Here is a 21786-nt window from a genome sequence, read left to right as displayed (position 1 = left end):
TTCATTGCAGCACTGTTCAAAACAGCAAGGACATAGAATCTGAATGTCCATCAATGACAGGACAAAGAAAATTTAACACATGTATAACATAGAATACCAAGCAGCCATAAAAAAGAACAAGATCCTGTCCTTTGCAGGAACATGGATGGTGCTGGGGGCCATTATCCTTAGAAAACAACACAGGAACAGAAAACCAAACACCACATGTTCTCACTGATAAGTGGGAGCTAAACGATGGGAACCTGTGCACACAAAGAGAACAACATACACTGGGGTCTATGGGACAAAAGGTAGAAGGTGAGAGGAGGGAGAGGATCAGGAAAACTAACTAATGGGTACTAGGCTTAATACGTGTGTAATGAAATAATCTGTATAATAAACCTTCATGACACAAGTTCACCTATATAACAAAGCTATACATGTACCCTAGAACATAAAAGTTACATTTTAAAATAAAATTAGCTAGGTGTGGTGGTGCATGCCTGTGGTTCCGGCTACTGGGAAGGCTGAGCTGGGAGGATCACATGCGCTCAGGAGGTCAAGGGAGCAGTGGGCCATGTTCATGCCACTGCACTCCAGCCTGGGCAACAGAATGAGACCCTGTCTTAAAACAGTAATAATATTAGGCATAGTGGTATATCTGTTTTAATTTTCAATTCCCTAATGACATGTATTCCTCAAGCATTTTTTCTCATAAGCTTATTTGCCATTTTCTTTAATGAGTTATCTGTTCAGACCTTTTGCCAACTTTTTAACTCGCTTGTTTTCTTATTGTTGAATTTTAAGAGTTCTGTATTTTGGGTGTGAGCCCTTTATATGTTTTATGAACATTCTTACCTAGTCTGTGGCTTGTCTTTTCCTTCTCTTAAGGGTGTCTTTTGGAGAGCAGTTTTTAATTTTAATGAAGTCCAATTTAGCAATGTTTTCTTTCGTCAGTCAAGCTTCGTTGTATCTAAAAGTGTATTGTGAAGCTCAGTCACACAGTCTTTCTCTTCTCTTGATCGGGCACGGTGTAATTCCAGCACTTTGGGAGGCTGCGGCGGGCCACCTGAGGTCAGGAGTTAGAGACCAGCCTGGTGAAATTCCGTCTCTACTAAAAATACAGAAATTAGCCAGGTGCGGTGGCAGGAACCTGTAATCCCAGCTACCTGGGAGGCTGAGGCAGGAGAATCACTTGAACCTTGGAGGCAGAGTTTGCAGTAAGCTGAGATCGCACCTCTGCACTGCAGTCTGGGCAAGAGTGCAAGACACCATCACAAAAAAAAAAAAAAAAAAAAAGAATATTCTTATTGTCTAATTTTGTAACTTTGTACTTCAAACTGAGTTTATGATCCATTTAGAGTTGGTTCTTGTAGATGTAAGGTCAGTGTCTAGATTCCATTTTTTTATGTAGATGTTGAGTTGACACCATTTGTTGAAAGGACCCATGTGTGTTTTATAATGCTTCTTAAACCGTTTCTCCTGACAAGTATCCAGTTAATAAACGGCATGTTATAAAGTGGTTCAGTTCAGTCTGCATCATGAATCTCTGTATCTCTGTGGAAGAGCCTACAAGAGTCTTCCTTCTAGGAATAAGAACGTATGGGTTGGTGGTCACAGATCAGGATAAAGAAAAATATTGTTACCTACTTCAAAAAAACTTTTAAGGCTCTTTAATCTGAAAAATTAAGTATTTTCAAACTAAGATATCAAAATTTCCTATTATTTTTTAAGTCTTTCTGCCCAAAACCACAATAAATTATGGTCCAGGGGAGATTTGAAAGTTGTATGTTGTTTCCAAGAGATACACAATATACAAATGAGTTTTCTCATTAGGAATTTCAGAATCAGGCGAAATGATCATTGGCTTCAGACATAGTGAATTATTTGTTTTAAAGACTTTTTGTCCTTTTTTTCATAAACAATTATAGGGCTAATTAAAACCCACCTTTCATCCCAAGAATACAATTGGCCCTCAGTATCCTTGAGGATTGGTTCCAGGGCCTTTTACAGATATGAAAACCCACAAATGCTGAAGTCCTGTAGTACACCCTGCAGAACCCATTAGTACAAAAAGTCAGCCCTCCACATCTAGGAGCTTAGCATCCCCTGAATATTGTACCAGCAATCTGCAAAGATATAATGGGTTTGATAACCTCAACAAACTGAATATAGCAATAAACTGAGTCACACAATTTTTTTTGGTTTCCCAGTGTATATAAATGTTATGTTTACACTACACAATACTGCATTTTATTGTATAATAGCATTATGTCTTAAGAAAAACTATGTACATACCTTAAGTTGAAAATATGTTATTACTAATAAAAATGCTAATCATTATCTGAGCCTATGCCTAGTTATAATTTTTTTCTGGTGGAAAGTCTTGCCTCGATGGCTACTTGCTAATCAGGGTGGTAGCTGCTGAAGGTTGAGGCAACTGTGGCAATTTCTTTTTGTTTGTTTGTTTAACGTCTGCCTCCTGGGTTCAATCGATTCTCCTGCCTCAGCCTCCTAAGTGGCTGGGACTACAGGTACACACCACCATGCCCAGCCAGTTTTTGTCTTTCTACTGTTTGTTTGTTTGTTTGTTTTTCAGTAGACACAGGGATTCACCCATGTCGGCCAGGGTGGTCTCAAACTTCTGACATCAGGTGATCTGCCCACCTTGGCCTCCCAAAGTGCTGGGATTACAGGCGTGAGCCACCGTGCCCAGCCCTTTAAAAAAAAAAAATAGGGACAGGGTCTCACTCTATTACCCAGGCTGGAGTGCAGTAGCATAAACACAATTCACTGCAGCCTTGAACCCCTGAGCTCAAGCGAACCTTCTACCTCAGCCTCCAGAGGCACATGCCTAGCTGTGTTTTATTTTTTATCTTTGTAGAGATGGGAGTCTCGCTATGTTGCCCACACTGGTCTTAAACTCCTGGCCTTAATTGATCCTTTTGCCTCAGCCTCCTGAGTAGCTAGGATTACAAGCACGAGCTGTCATGCCTGGTAGATAGCATTTTACCCATAGCAGGACTCCTTTCAAAATTGCAATCAGTCCTCTCAAACCCTGCTGCTGTTCTATTAACTAAGTTTATGTAATACACTAAATCATTTGTTGTCATTTCAACAATGTTATAGCATTTTTATCACAAGTAGATGCCATCTCAAGAAACCACCTGGGTCATCCATGAGAAACAACTCTTTGCCCATTTAAGTTTTATCTTAAGATTGCAGTGGGCCAGGCATAGTAACTCACACCTATAATCCTAGCACTTTGGGAGGCTAAGGTGGGTGAATTGCTTGAGCTCAGGGGTTCAAGACCAGCCTAAGCAATATGGCAAAACCCCATCTCTTCTAAAAATACAAAAACTAGCTGGACATGGTGGCACACACCTATAGTCCAAATTACTCAGGTGGCTGAGGTGAGGGGATCACCTGAGCCCAGGAGGTTGAGGCTGCAGTGAGCCATGATCGCAGTGATCACACTTCACCACTGCACTCCAGCCTGGGTGACAGAGTGAGACTCTGTCTCAAAAAAGACAAAATTGCAGCAATTCAGTCACATCTTCAGGTTCCACTTCGAATTCTAGTTCTTTTGCTGTTTCCATACCATCTGCAGTTACTTCCTCCACTGAAGTCTTTAATTCATCAAAGTCATTCATGAGGATTGGAATCAACTTCTTCCAAACACCAGTTAATGTTATACTCCTGCTGATATTTTGACCACCTCCCATTAATTACAAATGTTTTTAATGACATCAAGAATGGTGAACCCTTTCCAGGAGGTTTTCCGCTTACTTTGCCCAGATCAATCAGAGAAATAACAATGGTAGTTATAGTTTACAAAATATATTTATTAAACAATAAGACTTGAAAGTGCAAATTACTCCTTGATCTGTGGTCTACAGAATGGATGCTGTGTTCGCAGGCATTAAAGCAAAATTAATCTTCTTGTACATCTCCAACAGAGCGCTAGTGTGACCACGTGCATTGTCAATGAGCAGTCGTATTTTGAAAGGAATCTTTTTGTCCAAGCAGTAGTTCTCAACAGTAGGTTTAAAATATTCAGTAAACCATGCTGTAAACAGATGTCTTGTCATCCAGGCTTTGTTGTTCCCTTATAGAGCACAGGCAGAGTAGATTCAGCATCATTCTTAAGGGCCCTAGGATTTTTCAAAATAGTCAATAAGCATTGGCTTCAACTTAAAGTCACCGGCTGCATTTGTCCCTAAAAAGAGAGTTAGCCTGTCCTTTGAAGCCAGGCATTGACTTCTCCTCTCGACTTACAAAAGTCCCGTCTTCTTTCATAGAAGGCTATTTGGCCTTCACTGAAAATCTATTGTTTAGTGTAGCCACCCTCATCAATTATTTCAGCTAGATCTTCTGGAAAACAGGCTGCAGATTCTACATCTGCACTTGCTGCTTCACCTTGCACTTTTATGTTCTGGAAATAGCCCCTCTCCTTAAAACTCATGGGCCAACTTCTGCTAGCTTCCAGCTTTTCTTCTGAAGCTTCTTCACCTCTTTCAATCTTCATAGAATTGAAGAGAGTTAGGGCCTTGCTCTGGATTAGGCTTTGGCTTAAGGGAAAATTGTGGTTGATTTAATCTATCAAAACCACTCAACCATCCTCCATATCAGCAATAAAACTGTTTCACTTTCTTATTCATTCACTGGAGTGGCATTTTTAATCTCCTTCATGAACTTTTCCTCTGCAATCACAGTTTGGCTAACTGGCACAAGAGGCCTAGCTTTCTGCCTGTCTCGGCTTTCAACATGCTTTCCTCACTAAGCAAAATCATTTCTAGTTTTTCATTTAAAGTGAGAGATGTGACTCTTCCTTTTCCTTAAACACTTAGAGGCCGCTGTAGGATTATTAATTGCACTAATTTTAATATTGTTGAGTCTCAGTAACAGCTCAGCAGCAGATCAGTGAAAAACACATATTTATCAATTAAGTCTGCAGTCTTACATGGGCATGGTTCATGGCATCCCAAAACAATTACAATAGTAACATCCATGATCACTAGCCACAGATCACCATAACAGACATAATAATAATGGAAAAGTTTAAAATATTGTGAGAATTACCAAAATCTGAAAAAGAGACATGAATTGGGCATATTTTCCAAATATGCTATTGGAAAAAAAAGCACCAACATACTTGCTAAATGTAGGACTGCCACAAACCTTCAATTTGTAAAAAAAAGTATATTATCTATGAAACATAATAAAGCAAAGCACAATAAAACAAAGTAAACCTATATACCAACAGTTCTCTAAGGGTAGTCCAAAGATCAGCAGCATATGCATCACCTGATGATACCTTAAAAATTTAAATTATTAGGCCCCACCCCATCTTTGGAGCTGGGGCCCAGCAATCTGTCTTTTCACAAGTCCTCCTGGCAGGTGATTCCGATGCACTGTAATGGCTGTGAATCACTGATCTATATGACCAAATCAACAACTCCTGTAGTCAAGGGAGCAGGTGTTGTTAATCACCACTTGCCAGATTTCAATCTGTTCAGAGACAGGCTCCAACAGAGCTGGCTATGGGCATGACCAGGAGACACTAGGGCAGCCTTACATATGTAGAGCAGTTCTGACTATATCAGTTTTCTTTATTAAGCTACAATTAAAGTAGAACCAAAATTTCACCATCTTCTAGGAAACGGTATCTTGACATATTCCCTCTCACTGCCCATGAAATATATACCTTTATCTAGATGGCTGCCTCGATCATAATAACTTACCTAAAAACTTTCTCACTCTAACTCTTGTAAGAATTAAGGGAGAAGCCCAGAAATATATTAGTGAGAGATGACGTCGAAAAATCTAACAAGATTTCTAGACCAGATTCTATTTCAATACATCACAGAAATAGTCTGAATTTGTCCTTATGAGATTGAGTTTTTCAATGGAATTCTTGCACTTGACAGGAGACTATTGATTCACATTTCATCAGAGTTTTGTTTGGCTGTTTTATGAGTAAGAGTTTACCCTCAGTGTGCACCTTAAAATTATTTCTCATTTAATAGGTAAATACATAAGAAGACATATATTTGAATGAATTCATTTCACCTAAATTCATTTCACATACCGCTAGTATCCCTGTTACGTGTCTCAGGAACATGTTGTTTAAGATAAACAGGGCCTGCAGTGGCCTCTGGAAGTGCTAAGATACACGGCAAAAAATAGAAAAGCATGCAAATGCTAGAGCAGAAACCCATTTCTCCTCGTCAGTGCCATTCTCCCCTCCAGTCATCCCCCATCCCCCAACAAAAAATATACAGAGATCTCTCTAGACCATTCCAACTTGGAGGAAACAGGGATGATGAAGAACACTTGTGCTCCAAATGAACACAAGCCACTCACTCAGGAAGGGCTCTCAATCTTGCACAGGCTACTCAAATAACTGCCACAGTATGAAGGAGTGGCCAGTGCCACCTAGAATCACGAACAAAGTGCTCTGAACACACCACAGGATGTGGGAGCAGTCCCTGCTCAGGTAGACAAGTCCTAAGCTTAAAGAAAAGCTCAGATTTCAGCACAGAAGGCGGCCCTGGAGCAGAGAGATGCTTATAATAAAATGGAAAACCAGGTAAGAAAAAAATCACACAAATACTGAGGTTCCCAGCTTCCTGTGGGAAGAGCAGTCCTCCATTGTATGGGAGATAAGTCAAAAACACAGCTGGGGCAAGATGGGAAGAGCCTGGAATGGCTACAATCACAACAATGGTATGCAAGTAACCTTTACAAAAGACACATTAAAGGAATAGCCACGTTTATCCATCATTATCATCTTGTCATCAGTGGTGATCTATCAATACCAGCAATGTCTATCAAAGCTCAGAGGCAAGGAGAATACCCCTTCCCAAGGGCTGGACCTGGGGCTGACAGGTGTGTGTGACTCTGCAACGGCTGCCTAAGGCCATGCTAACAAAGATCCCAGGTGCTACTCTGTGGAGACAGTAATCTCACCTGCACCGCTTATCAGTAAAGACAGGACACAGACTAGGGAGGAGAACGCATTTTTGTGAATATTGACACAGCTCACTTCAGACCTCAGGCATATGTTTACAAAAGAAACCTGATGTCTTCCAATGCATTCCAATCCCTGCTTGCAGGATCACCAAGAAAAACTGGACTTTAATAGAGATTGCCACAACCCCACAGAGATTGCCAGAAAGACTGTCCTGGCTGGCTAAAGGTTGTGGGTACACAGTTTCTCCAGGCTTGTCTTATTTTCTCATTATAAATTAATAAAATACCAACATGACTCTTGTTTTGGCAGAGACCCAATCCTGGAGGACTGACAAAACCCTGGCTACTGTTTCTCAAAAGAACAAGGGACAGACTCTGGATTCTAAGACTCTCGCAAACTCCTGAAAAGATGCCACCCTCTGAGGGGATTATCAGGGTTGCTACATGGTCTATTCTTCTACAATGTCACTCCCTGGATGGACTTCTAATTTCCCAGTGTTACAAATTCGGAAGAGAATGGCACCATCACTGGTCTTTATCTGTGTTATATATTGAATTATTATTGGTCTCACAGCCAAAATGAGTAGCATTCCATAGTGGCAGAGAAGACAGCTCACACAGATACTGCCTTTGAGTCTACACAGTTTATATTAGCATGTATGCTTTTAATGCTTTGCAAGAACCAAGGCTCATTTCCCTAGCCTACAACTGAAATGGCTTTATTTTTATAAGCCTTCTCAAAATGTCTTTTTTTTTTAATGATTAGGAAGTTACCCAAACAAAAAAACCTAAAGCTTTACCATTTTGACAAAATAGGTGGGTCACGAATCAAGTTCCTATCTCAACAATAAGGATTTTCCTGGAATTGTTGAAATGGTTACATAAGTAAAATGGAAATATGATTAAACCACGGGCATGAAAATGTGCCCGATTCTGAACTACTCCCCTAATAAATAGTGTCAAATGACATTTGTTACTTCATATAAATAACACTGAAAGGTAGATTTTACATTAATTAAATATTTGATACTTAATTATTTGCTGGTTTCACTTTAAAAACTAGAAAACTACTCCAAAGTCTAATCATATAAATTTTATAGTTTTAGGGAAAAACACATTATTTTTCTATTTAACTACTTTAATATGACAGAAATGCATAACTGAAACAGATGACAAAAGTTTTATGTAGACATATTAACTGAAATGAAATCTATGAAGCAAACATATATTGAATATTTAATAGTAAGCATTAGCACAGAAGGTCTGCTGGTCGTTCAACCTGAGGAATGATTAATTGTTTAGGTAACTGGAAAGATCATGTTTCAAAATGAAAATTGCAAAATAAATAATTTATTTTGAACTTAAATGATGTAAGTGTATATCATCTTCTAATGTATGGCAATTCTTTTCAGACACAGGTGTACTGATTAGAATTTCCACTCATTTGTCTTGCATAAACCTCAACCATTTATACTTGGTCTGATTTCCTATTTAGATTTTTTCTACTTATTTTCCAATTTGTTTTCAGCTGGCTTGCTTATCCTAGTACAATAGCATTTTTTAAATAGCTCACTTTTAGTCTTTCCAAAGGATTCATCTGAGTTTTTATAGAATAACTCTCTATTTCCCATTCATATTTCTTCAATTTTCTTGACAGAGTAATTTTGTAAATTAATTAAATTACAAATATAGTTGGCAAAAAGAGAGTTGAGATATATACAACTGACTCTTCTACACAGACGAATTGACATAAAACTCACTCTTCTACATAGTAGAACTAACATACAATTCTACTGTGTTTAGCATGGGTTGGACATCAGTTTACACGTTCTACAGAGGTCATAGAGAATTATTAGTCAAGTGTGTTAGTTAGAAATGTTTCCACAGTATATAAAGATTTTATAATTTGAAAGTAAAATAAATACAACCATCTTTCACTTTAAGTAAAGGTAATAATAGTATCAATCTAAATTTATGAACACAAATAACAGGGTGTTTAGTTTGAAAACTCATTTCTCATTTTGCAAAAAAATCTCAGAGCACCTTTAGTAAGCAGAAACCTCCAAAGTATTATTAAATATTCTACTTACGGCATTTCAATTCATGTGCAACTTTTAGGGAAAATATACTCTTAATAAGTAATACCAGCACACAAAGAAATTCCTTTGAAAAGAGAAAACATTCCCATTGCACTATTATATTTAAGTATGTGCCATCCGGTTATTGCAAGTTTTCTCCCCTTTTAACCTTTTTTTAAAACTTGATTTCATCAACATCAAATTGTTTTAATAACAGAACGATGATTTGAAATTAATGACTAAGATTATCCATTCATGAATTGTGCTGATATATACAAGCACAATGGACAAAAGAAAAAGAGATAATCTGAGTAAAAATTAACAACTTTTCTTTGGGCTGCTAAGCAAAAAGCTCAGATTATTTTGAATTGTATATTTGCTTTACTATTTAAAGAAACAGTAATTGGGATTTCACAGTCCATTGAAATCACCCAAAAAATAGAAAAGAGATTCACATAAAAAATAAATGTATCTTTCAGCTTTAAGAAACGGAGATTTTCCAGTAATGGGTTTTATTTTGTGTCATGTCAGTATATAAAGTTTTGTGTTATAAAGGATTATACTAGGGAAAAACAAAGTAAAAGTAATTGAAAGAGAGTGAGTGCCCAGCCAATACCCACTGGAGGACATGTGTTTTCAGTCATGAACATCATCATCTCATGGTTTCATAAAATAATCTTACATCTTCGTTCCTGCACCAGAGCATAAGGAATATCCTTTTTAAGAGAATAAGACAATATTTAAATTCTATAAAATAGTATACTAAATATATTCCTAAGTATTGTGAAGAAATGCGTTTTATGAAAGCTGCAGATGAAGTTCACCTTCCCATATACTATCTCCCTAAATAGAGAAACTGTATTAATGCCACAGTATTAAAAGATAAACAATACAAAGATAAATTCTTTTTTTTTTTTTTTAGTGAAGTCTCTTACTGAAGTTTTGGGCCCCTTTACTTCTCAAATACATTCAGGTTGATGTGGACACAGGTAATTAAGCCAGAAGGGTGAAAAACACTCACAGTATTCACAATAAACATTAACACAACCACACCAAATAACCACATAACAAAGTCAACATGTACGCTTTCTATAATCCACACATAATGCTGCTAGGAAAGAGGAAGTACAAAGAGGAATAACAAAAAGAAAATAAAAACTAAAAAGCAGTAGCTTTAGGCAGTCTTTCATTTCCCACATTGTGGAATAATTTTTTACATTCCCCAGATGATTTAAATAGACAAATTGGTTCTTCTGGTTGCACAGCTTCCTGACCTTAAAAAGTCCATTTTCTAACTTCTGTCTCATCCAGCTGTTGATAGGCTAATGCCACCAACCAATGTAATGAAACCTCCATGGGGTTTAGGATTAGTGTAGGAAATTGTAACAAAGTAGAATAATTAGATGTGAAGTCTGCCCAACTTTTAAGACCAAATCTTGTCTCTAAAAGCGAACAAATAGTTCTCTGGAAGGAGGTAAATGTATATTCTGTTCCTCCCAGGGTCCAATGCTGTAGAGAATTTCCCAGGGAAAAAAAACTAGAAACTCTTCTTACCTAAAACACTTCTTACGAGTTGACAGAATTTAAGGGCACTCTCTATTTTTGTACAGTTTTTCTCAGAAATATTCAATTTTCTTTCCTTTACAGAACCATGAGTCAATAGCCTAGTTTTGTTACTTGCTTGATCAATCCTGAAATATTCAGGACAAGGTCTGCCATGGAAGCAGGTAGAACACAGAGTGGTTCAAAGGTCCATTGTCTGCTCTGCCATTTATAACCAGACAGTGCTCCTAAACAAATCCCTCACAGCACTCAAGAGCACAAATTCTGACCTGAATTCGCCTTAGATCATTTACTTAACCTCTCTGGGCCTCAGTTTCCTCATCTTTAAGGTGGATTCACATTTTCAATAGCACCCACTTCACAGATGCAAGGGAAAATTAATTAGAAAATTAAGTATGTAAAGCATAATGCTGGACCCAAATGAAGTATACAATAAATGTTTCACCTATTCTTTACTGCTTCTTTCTCTGAACATAACAAGTTAATGGTTATAAATAAAAGTCTTCCATTTTAAAAGTACCTTTGATTAATCACTATGTTTTCAGTATCGTATGAAATTCTTTAAGAAAGGTTAGTGATTGCAGTTATCCATCGGAGACAGAAGTATAGCTTTGGGCAACTGCCCACTTCTTAGGATTCATGCCACCCACCCTAGTTTTACATATGGATATGATTAAGATACATACATTTGTGTTACTTATTATCTAGAAGATGTGTATTTCTTTGTGAGAGAGCTTAAACATTCTGTTAGTATGTATTAGCAATCATATCTTGATATATTAACACAGTTTCTGAATTAACTAAGTCTTTTTCTGTCTCCCTCTCTCCTCTTCTTAATATTATGGGTATTTCTGATCACATTTCTAACAATTCACTAAGGATACTTAGGAAAAATCAAATGTAAAACTTAAATACACACGTGTACATACATATATACTTACTGAACATATTTAATATTAAAGACATATTAAATCTACTGGCTGAGATGACAAGGTCCCCTGAAGAAGAAGATACAGGTTGACTGGAATGTGTGAGAACCTTTAAGCAGCTCCAAGTAGCACACACATCCAGGCCCTGAAAAAAGTTTTAGCTCTGGGACAAAGAGAAAGTTGAAAAGACCTGCATGTTGAACAGATCACAGTTTATACGTTTTCAGGAGTTATTTCCATTATCATTTTCTTAATTCTAAATTTTTAGCATATTTGTGCTTTATTCTCATCTGCATTTACCATGTCACCAACAATGAATTTGTTTTATAAACTCTAACTTCCAAAAGACTGTAGCTACAGGCTTTATGACAAGGTTTTAGAACCCCAATTTCAGGGTGCTCTAAAGTGAGAACTAAATAGACAATCTTCTCAAGTAAGAGTTAAGCACGCTCTTCATTAATCTAACTATCCTAATAAGTACTAAGGTTCTGAGGTAGACGGGATTAACTTGGGAATCTAAAAGCCAGATTCCAGCAGCAATTTTTCTGCTAAATTAGGTGAGTTTATTTCCTTTTTCTGAGACTGGCTCCTACCTTTCCCCATGGTTCTAGTGGAGCTGCCAATCACCTGTTTCCCTATCACATCCTTAAGAATAAGGATATGACCTACAGCTGTAATACCCAACCCCTAATCACACCCATTGGCTCCTGCACTTCTGACTCCAAATCCACTCCTCGATTTCCCAGTCACATATATATGTTTAAGTTTACTTAAACTGGTTTCAGTTGGGGACCCTGACACTTGCAACCAAAACCTGTGAAAAATAAACTTCCTCAAACCTCATTTTCCTCATTATCATAAAACTGCAGTAAGATGATCTTTAAAGCTCCTTTCATATACTTATTTGTTTCAAATTATATAACTATCAGATACTTTGGAATTACATATATACATACATATATATATATATATATATATATATATATATATATATATATATAAAATTAGCTAATTCAATTGGACACTGGAAGTTTCTTTCTGTAGCAAGTTCTGCCTATCTGTACTGAAACAGGAAAGAAACCAAAAACACTAATCATCAGCATAATAAATTATATAATATTTTATTAACATACTAAGATACAGGAAACTCATTTAAGTATGATTTCCCCCTCACTGCTCAGTATCTGTCACTGCCAATTACCCTTCCATTCTACCATTTATTTTTGATTACAGACCATCTCTACCCCTAAAGCCCCTACCAAATTAAGTTATTTGGAAAAGAAAAGACTAGTTATGCACTTCCTTTGAATGACTTAGAAAATGGAATTTGTTACAAGTAAAATAAAACATGATAACAAGGCTGTTTCTTTCTTTAGTAATCTACTTGGTAAGATGTGGCAATACTCTTAGGGTAAGTTTTCAAGTACAGTTATATTCTAACTAGAAGTAAAAACTATTGTAAAAAATACTGTATTTGCTCACTGGAAAAAAGCCAATGAAAATACAGCAAGAAATCATGTGCTCTACAATATCAGGATAATATCTGCTTGCTCACCTCACCATATTTATGTAAGCAGCATGTGGAATATGAACATAAAAGCATGTAGAATAGTACAAGTCAATCAAATTGAAGAAAATGCTGAAAAATGGAAATGAGATCTCTAGTTTAAATTCACCACCTGGAAAACAAGAAAATTTACAAGGTAAAACACTACAGTTTGGAGAAACAAACATGGTTAAAATTATTTAAGATGACCAACTTTTCCACTGTGAGGAAAAGAGTTTAGAATAATTATTGCCTGCAGAAAAATATTTAATTGGATTTAGAAGTGTTGTGATGAAATATGTCCTGCACCAAGTAATTAAATCAAAAGAAAATAATTTTCTAAAAGACCATAAAAAATGCATCTGCATTTCTGACTACCCAAGTTATTGCTGAATCAAGAGTAAAAAGTATTAACTGGCAGGCTCCAGCCTATCTGTTAATAAGTCTAAAATTAGCATAAGAACTAACCTAATAATACTTAAATAACAAATGCACTAAAACTATAATTCTAATTTGAAGAACTCAATATTGTGATGTAGTACGTCATGATTTTGCCTCAGAAGATGGTCTATAAAACAGTTTCAACCATTAAAAATGAACTTAGAATTCATTAAAAGACTAGTGTAGACACAAAATGTGGATGCTTTCAAACACATGTCATTAGATAAATATGTCTAAGGATTATAAATCACAGAGCAATTTATGCAACACAGGGCAGGCAGAAACATGGAGAATTCTTTTTATGACAGAGTCTGAAATCTTAATCATATGCACTGTCTTTCTCCATTTATAAAACCTTGAGCGCTAGAATAAATTACTTTATTAGGAAACATAAATTTAAAAATGAAACAAACTGGATTTATCACATGAATTTGAAATTATTAGTCTTCATCTTCTGTAAAACACTCTCCTCTTACAGATATAATGCTTTCTCAGATACTTTATTCTGGACTACTTTCTACTAATATGGCTTTGCTGGGTCTTTCTAGGAAATGTGAATATCTCAGTATTTAGGGAAGAGTAGAAGGGACATATACTCTGTAAGTGTTGAACTAATTCGTCTTTAGGTTTTCTGTTTGGTTGACTGAATGGTTTTTCATTCCCCCTCAATTCATATAAGAGCTGAAATGGCCTAAAGAAATGTTAGAATTAATAAAAGTATATAGAACTTCAAATACCTGTTTCCTGGAAAAGCTAAGAATAGTTCTTCATGCTCAGATTAATACCAAAACCCCATTAGGTAAGGTTAGTCCAAATATAAAGGTAGATTTTTGAAGTGACGTGATTCGTGTGTGGGATTATTTATTACATTAAGGAAAAGCACCAGAAAAATTTCAAAAGTAGTAAATGCATTCTGTTCTAATGAAGTCCTATGAAACACAGTACTCAATATTTGTACTCAAGTCCAAAACTGCAGTGGAACTTTGAACAAATCCATCCTGCTTATTCATGTCTGAATTCCTTTCTGAGATTTTTCAATGTGCATTAATTGGATGATTATTAAGAACCTACTAGCTTTGCGCAGTGGCAGTATCGTAGCCAATGAGGTTTAGCCGAGGCGCGATTATTGCTAATTGAAAACTTTTCCCAAGAACCTACTATATCCCCAAAGAAATGTTCATAGAGTAGGAGAAAGAAAAAGAATATAAAACATACCATGAGACATGCAAACACAATTTAAAGACACTAGATACTTTCTGGCACACAGTAGAAGCCTAATAAATATTTATTGAATGAGCAAAAAAATGAATGAGGTGGCCCCAATGCTGGTGGGTAAGAGGCAGTGGGTACACAAGGAAATGAACTTGACCTTTTCTACTGTGGAGGCTGTCCAATATAACTTCAAAGAATACCACAATATGCAATTATGACTTCCTTGTTTTATCTTGAGTATGAAGAACCCTAATGCTTTAAAGACACAAAACTATAAACAAAAAAGAAAAACATGACCAAACAAAATTTTATTGTAAAGTATGTCCTATACAATATAAAGAAAAATAAAATTTATCTTAAACTTGACAGATACAGCATTTTAGCCAAATACACATGTGCAAATGAATTACACTTTTTTTCCTTTTTTTTTTAAGTCAGGGTCTCACTCTGTCACCCAGGCTAAAGTGCCGTGGTGCAATCTCAGTTCACTACAACTTCCACCTCCTGGGTTCCAGAGAGTCTTGTGCCTCACCTTCCCTAATAGCTGGGATTACAGACGTGCACCACCATGCCTGGATAATTTTTATATTTTTGTAGAGCTGGGTTTCACCCCGTTGGTCAAGCTGGTTTCAAACTCCTGGCCTCATGTGATCTTCCTGCCTAGGCCTCCCAAAATTCTGAGATTACAGGAGTGAGCCATTGCACTCAGCCTGAATTACACTTCTAATTAACATAAATTCAGCTATATAACTGTAAAGTTACCAATTACTATGCCTGTTGCTTTCTCTTCAATGTCCTCACTCTAAATCTCCAACCCAGTTCTTTGCTTTAAATCCAACATCTCCTTCAAGGTCTTGCTTAAAATGCAACTTCTTCTCTGAAGTGCTCTCGGATCCTCCAGACTATACAGACTATTTCCCTTCTCTGAAGTCCTTTACTATGTAGCACCTCCTATGTCCTGTATTGGCCATGATGTAAGCACATCTCATCTCCCACTTCGGCTGTAGGCTTTTCCAAGAAGTCCATCTTGCTTACATTTTCTCCCCACTTATTGTCCAATGGAGGGCCATGCAATTCAGACACACACAGGATTTTTGAATCATTGTGGGAATTAATACAATTCATATAATCATGACAAGGAAGACTGGTTTTACTTAGAAGTAAATGAAATAGAACAACGATATTGTAATGGTTATATTACCTATGCATTCATAGATCTGAAAATGGCTTAACTATCAGGCAAAACACTGGGCCTTGGAAGAACCAAATGGAGGCCTGCAACTGAGCCATCCACAAAAAGCGAGCTATCTCCTCCACCTGGAACATTGTCACTTCCAGTTTGTCATCTATCCATCGAAGTATTCCTTGAATGCCTACTAGATTCCAAGCATTGCAACGGTTAATGGGTTGACTTTAAAGGACGTGATCCAGCCCAGTGCCAGCTCCCAGAGTTCAGGAGCTCACATCTTCCACGTGAAGCACCCAAGCAAATGCTTTTTGAAGGGCTCTCTTTCTCTCATGTGAGTGCACAGTCAGAAAATAGAAGCTGTTGTCTGCCCTGCAGTCTCTCATTCTCTCCAATACTCTTCCTACCTTTCCCAAACAAACGGCCAAATAAGTCATTTACCATAAATAAACTGAGTAACTAATCTTAACCAAATAGGTAACTCTATCAAATGTAGTAGAAGTAGGCATTCTATGGGTTTTATGGTACCTTAGAGGTCTCTGAACATGCTAATACATCCCCTGTTAATTTAGTAGAACTGCCTCAGCAAGTAAGCTGTAGAAGGCAAATGTGACTTCTGGTTTATCCCCCGAGACTCGTTCTGTGCCCAGTGGCTTTTCTGGGATTATTTATGGCATTAACTTGTCTGTCCTCAGAAGTTTCCGCCATGTTTGGGCTCAGTATTAAGGAATTTCAAAGCTACTTAAATTTTCAAAGCCTGTTCACAAGTTCATTATTTATTCAGTGGATAAATAATTTATCAATCCCTTACAATGTACAATATTCTCTACAATATTAGAGGACACTTAGCTAGAAAAGATGTATAAAAATAATACAAGGCAATAATATGATGAATGACAAGCCAAGAAGGACTCTGAAAAGAGAAGGTCCCTTCTTTCTGAATAATAGAAGCTGACGTTTATTGGGTGCTAACTACCTATTAAGCACATAGAACTATGCTAAGCACTTTATAGAAAATATGAGTGCATTAAATCAATTAATCTGGTGAAAGGACAGAAAGGAAATGAGACTTGGGCCCTGCATTATACAATTGCCTTAGCTATTATAATCAAAAGCATTTTGACTATAAAAATATAAAATACATGTCAATTAAACAAAAAACATAAGTCCATTTTTTTCTGTTTTCCTATACTGCTGGAAAAATATTTTAAACTCCAACATACATGAAATATACATTCCAAGTATGTGGCATAATGTTGGGGGGCACAATGCAAATTTTAAGTTTTTTCTTTTTAACTAGTGATTTCTAAATAAAAATAATCATTTTCCCTGAAAGCCTATTGTTTTTACATTTGAAGAAAAAAAAAAAAGAAATAAAAGATATGCCTGTGTGATACATTAATAATTCATTCCTTATCATCTTAGGGACATTTAATATGAAAATAACATACCCTAATTTGTTGTCATATGCATGTTATTTCTTGTTCATGTAAATAATTCATACAAGAGGAAATAATAAAAGCTTTCTACACTAATTGAGATCATTTGAAATATGAACTTAGAGCTGTTTCTATTCATAAATAAGTTGGGTAAACACAGTGTAAAAGGTGATAACTAAGGATGCAATAATAGAGTTGAAATGAAAAGAAATCCATCATCAAGGTTTTTAAGAGAATAACAAAAGAGAAAGATGTTCACAAATAACTTAAAGGTCAAATGTGATAATGCTATACAAGTGGCAGCAAAGTGTTTACTGGGAGAAATCTAAAATATTTTTCTACGGGTGGAAATCCATTTGTGCATTAAAGATAAGGAATAGACCTTTAACAAGTAAGTAAAAAGGAGGAAAGAGTTTTTCAGCATGTGCTACCTTCACAGCTATGGGAACAAAGACATAGCCATAGTATAGCTGGGTGCAGCTAGGGTTTCTGTGAGTATCAAACAGTAATGGTCTAAAGACAGGGAATTGGGCATTGTGGAGAAGACCAAATACCATGATAAAGAGCCTGAACTTCATTCTATAGGTCTGCATTTCTCAAACTGAAGAGAGGCAACAGGACAATGGAAACCAAGAGGCTGGAGATGGCAGTAAGCAAAATGGGAAAAGAAAAAAAATCCTGTTCTTTTTGGAATGAACATTCTAATGGGGGATACAGACAACGAAAACAAAAACAACAACAAGAAAAACCAGAAAGGAGCTAGAAGGAGGACATATGCTTGTGTGTTTTAGGAGCATCAGGGCCCACGGCAGGAGAAGGGATGAAGCTGTAGGAGATGAACACAGAGAAGTGCTGGGAGCAGATCACACCACACCCAGCGGGTCTTGAAAAAGATTCTGTGTTTTCCCAGGTGAAAATGGAAGACACTGGAGGCTATGTGATCAGATTCATATTTTGGAAGATCAGAGGAGACCATCATGGGGCAATGTGGAAAGAGGGAAAGTCCTAGGGAAGAATCATGCCAGCAAAGACCTGCAGGAGGGCTGGGATGGTGGCTGGAAATATTCTGAAGGTAGAATCAACAGGATTTGCTGACTGGTTGAATGTGGGCATAAGAGAAACAGCAATCAGGATAACTCCAAGTTTCTCAGCTTGAGAACTAGACAAAATATGCTGTCATTACCCCCGGGAAGACGAAGGAGGAGCATTTGGAAAGAAAGGGGGGAATCAAAGGTTCCAAGTGAGTAGTGCCTGGCCACTCTGCCAGATAGAAGGAGCAGGTCAGATTTGAAATTAGATCTGTCGAAGTGCAACGACCAAACACTATACACACAGGTGACAATATGGGGATTCTACGAGGAGTAAAGGGAAGGTGGGAGAGTTCACATGATGCTAATAACATGGAAGTCAAGTACAAGGCAAGGCTCCCTGCCGGGAATAAGGGGAAGGGAAGACATTTGAGGACCTGAAGAAACCAGAAAGGATGTGAAATATTTGCTAAACAATTCTGAGACACAGTCATCCAAAGATGAATTTGAGGAAGAGCAAAAACATGGTGACTCCTCCTAAGATTAGATAACACAACCACAGAATACATGAAAGAGAGCCCATTTCATCAAGGAATCGTTGCAAAATCTGAACCCCTTTAAATTAAGCAGCAATATGTTTCTTTCCTTGGACTCTCTTATTTTTGCAACATCTCACTAACAGAACTAAAAAGCCGACTTACACACCTCCAAAGAGTTCGTGATACAGACTGCTGCGTAGTCATGGCTCATTGTACATGGCGCTCTGAATTGAATGAAGAAAAGGGAAACATTCCTGCTTTCAGAGAATTACTGTTCTACCGTTTTTCTGCTTCAATGTGCTGTCTCAACACTGCTGCTATAATGACATAGCATGGTGTGATGCATCAGTGGCTAATCCTGAGGATTCTCTATTATCTCCTGCATTAGGATGTGCAGCATCAGAAATCTGACGGATTAATGAAAGACCGTTACTGCTAATTGCTGACATAAGACTATTTAGGGTACTGAGGCAATTGCTGAATTTTTTTAGACATTTTCACTGCTTCTCAGAGCTGTACTAATCAGGCATGCTAATTCCTACAGTAAACAGCACACAGCTTTGCTGAGAGACCATTCTAACTCTCCATCATTTCATCCCAAATACCATCCCTAAATCCGCATAATATGCCTTAGATCATTTATTGGCTGTAACATGCAGTCTATCCAGACTCCTGGAACAGTTGATGGCTGGAATTTTACACATCCCTAATTAAAACACATGTGGCCAGCTCAGGGAGCCTTTTTCAGCCACCCCAACTTAAACAGTGTCTCAGTAAAGAAAACCAAAAGCTGGGCTCACAGAATCGATACCAAGTGCTAAGGCAATGAGGTTTCTTGGAGGTGATTTGCATCACTGAAGACCTATGGACTGCCCAAATCTTAGCAGTGAAGCACAAAGAGTAGAAACACAGCCTTTGGAAGTAAACACAAGTTCTAATTCTAATTCAACCCTTATTATCTGTGTATCTTTTAGGCCAATTATGCAGTATCTCTGAGCCTCACTCTCCTCATCTCTAAAATGAGCATATAACATCATTTCTTTAAATATAAAATGTCTAGAGTAGAGCGCTGCTAGACATACAGCACAGCCATTGATCCAGAAAAATACCATGGTCTGGTTTTTGTCATAGGTGTGTCACTACAATGAAATGGATACACTAGCCAAACAGCTTCAGACAACTGGCCCCTGACATCATCTGATCAACTCTTCTTGTGCTGACTTCATACTCGAGCAACCTTCTAACTTGGCTTCCTACTTTAACTAATTAGGTCTGAGCACAATGTGCCCAGCATAGAACACTGTATCACAGATTTATCTGTAAAGTGATAAGATAGCATTTGAGTTTTTATACATCTATACCCTATGATTTTGTTTAACTTGAATGAGCACAATCAGCACAGGGTATACTGACAATCAAATTTCATAACATCCATAGTTAGTGTCACTAACTACGCCTTACTATCTGACAGATCTGTAGTGCTAGAATAATTGCAAGAAATCCTCAGACTCAAAAGAGAGGGCAGTATTAGGGAACCTACCCACCTATGGGGGAAATAGTCTGTATCTCTAGACCAGGGGTGCCCAGTTTTTTGGCTTTCCTGTCCCACAATGAAAGAAGACTAACTGTCTTGGGCCACACATAAAATATACCAACACTAACAATAGCTGGTAAACTTCTTAAAATTCGCAAAAAAAATCACAATATTTTAAGAAAGTTTATGAATTTGTGTTGGGCCACAGTCAAAGCTGTCCTGGGCTGCGGGTTGGACAAGCTTGCTCTAGACCATTATCTATTTCCCAATTTGGACTCTTTAATCCTCAACAGAACCCCCAATTAATCCCCTGGCGTATCATGAAATTAAAAAAAAAAAAAAAAAACAGCCTTGTAGTTCTGAACACAAATGTGTTATTACAGCAAAGCTAATGGGAAGAAATCTATCTTATCACAGTTACTAACTTTGAGAATCACCATTATAGAAAAGCAAGCTTATTGATTCTTTAAGAGAGGATGGACAAAAACAAAGAAAGAAATTAGCACAGGTTTTGATGAGACTGGGTAATATTTTCTCAGTGGGATTCTGTTTCAATTTAAAGCTGACAGGACATTTTGAGCTTAAAGATACTGGGTGATTTGGTTAAAATTACAGAGGATTGGATTCAAGATTACTTTGTAATCTCATGACTTTAAACCCTTCTTAATTAAAGACTTACATTTGTTTTAAATAAAACAGGACATAGATGTGTAGAACAGAGAAGCAAATCAGGATGAGGGAAAATGTTTCTGGCCGGTAGTCCCCAGGGTCTTTGAATTTAATGATACTCAATTAAAGAAGAAATCAGATCCCCGGCACAGGCTCTCACTTTCACACGGCACATAAGCCAAGCCAACCTAAGGGTCCCATGTACAAAACCACTGGCTCACGTGTCCCTACACTATATGCCTGCAACCATCCACCTTCTTAGATTACAATGCAAAATGTGCTATTAATGGTGCCTGTGTTTATCTTATCTCAAGAAGAGAAAAACAAAGCTTTAGTTTTGAAAAAATTACTTCACAAGGGTTCACTTGTATAAGAGACTGACAATGTAAATCCATCATCCTCTCAAAGATTTCTTCAGAGTTCATGATAGAAAACATTTTAAAATAACAAAGATGAAACTTTAAAAGCATTACTCCAAAGTTTTTTATTTAATTCCCCCACTTACATTTCAAAAGTAAACCAGCAAAATAGCCCAAAAGGCTACTCAGTCTTTTAAAAATGTTTAAAAACCTCCCTTCCACATTTCACTAAGTGACTGCCCTAGGTCTCTACTCATCTTCCTAACCACCTCTCTCAGGAGAGGGTCTCCATAATCACTCTCTCTGGTC

General features: G+C 37.2%; 1 protein-coding gene and 1 non-coding gene across 10 annotated transcripts in view; one reads left to right on the top strand and one right to left on the bottom strand.

Moving 5' to 3' along the window:
- Positions 1–21786, bottom strand: part of PTPRM (protein tyrosine phosphatase receptor type M) — an 836104-nt gene that overhangs the window by 743556 nt on the left and 70762 nt on the right. The window lies entirely within an intron of this gene.
- LOC120361777 (U4 spliceosomal RNA) lies at positions 14584–14718 on the top strand. Its single transcript, XR_005577894.1, has one exon. It is a non-coding gene; the product is annotated as a U4 spliceosomal RNA (small nuclear RNA).

Source organism: Saimiri boliviensis, chromosome 13 (assembly GCF_048565385.1).
Source record: "Saimiri boliviensis isolate mSaiBol1 chromosome 13, mSaiBol1.pri, whole genome shotgun sequence".
NCBI classification, from domain to species: Eukaryota; Metazoa; Chordata; class Mammalia; order Primates; family Cebidae; genus Saimiri; species Saimiri boliviensis.
The sequence above is the reverse complement of the archived record's forward strand: the minus strand, read 5'-3'. Positions and strand labels throughout refer to the sequence as shown.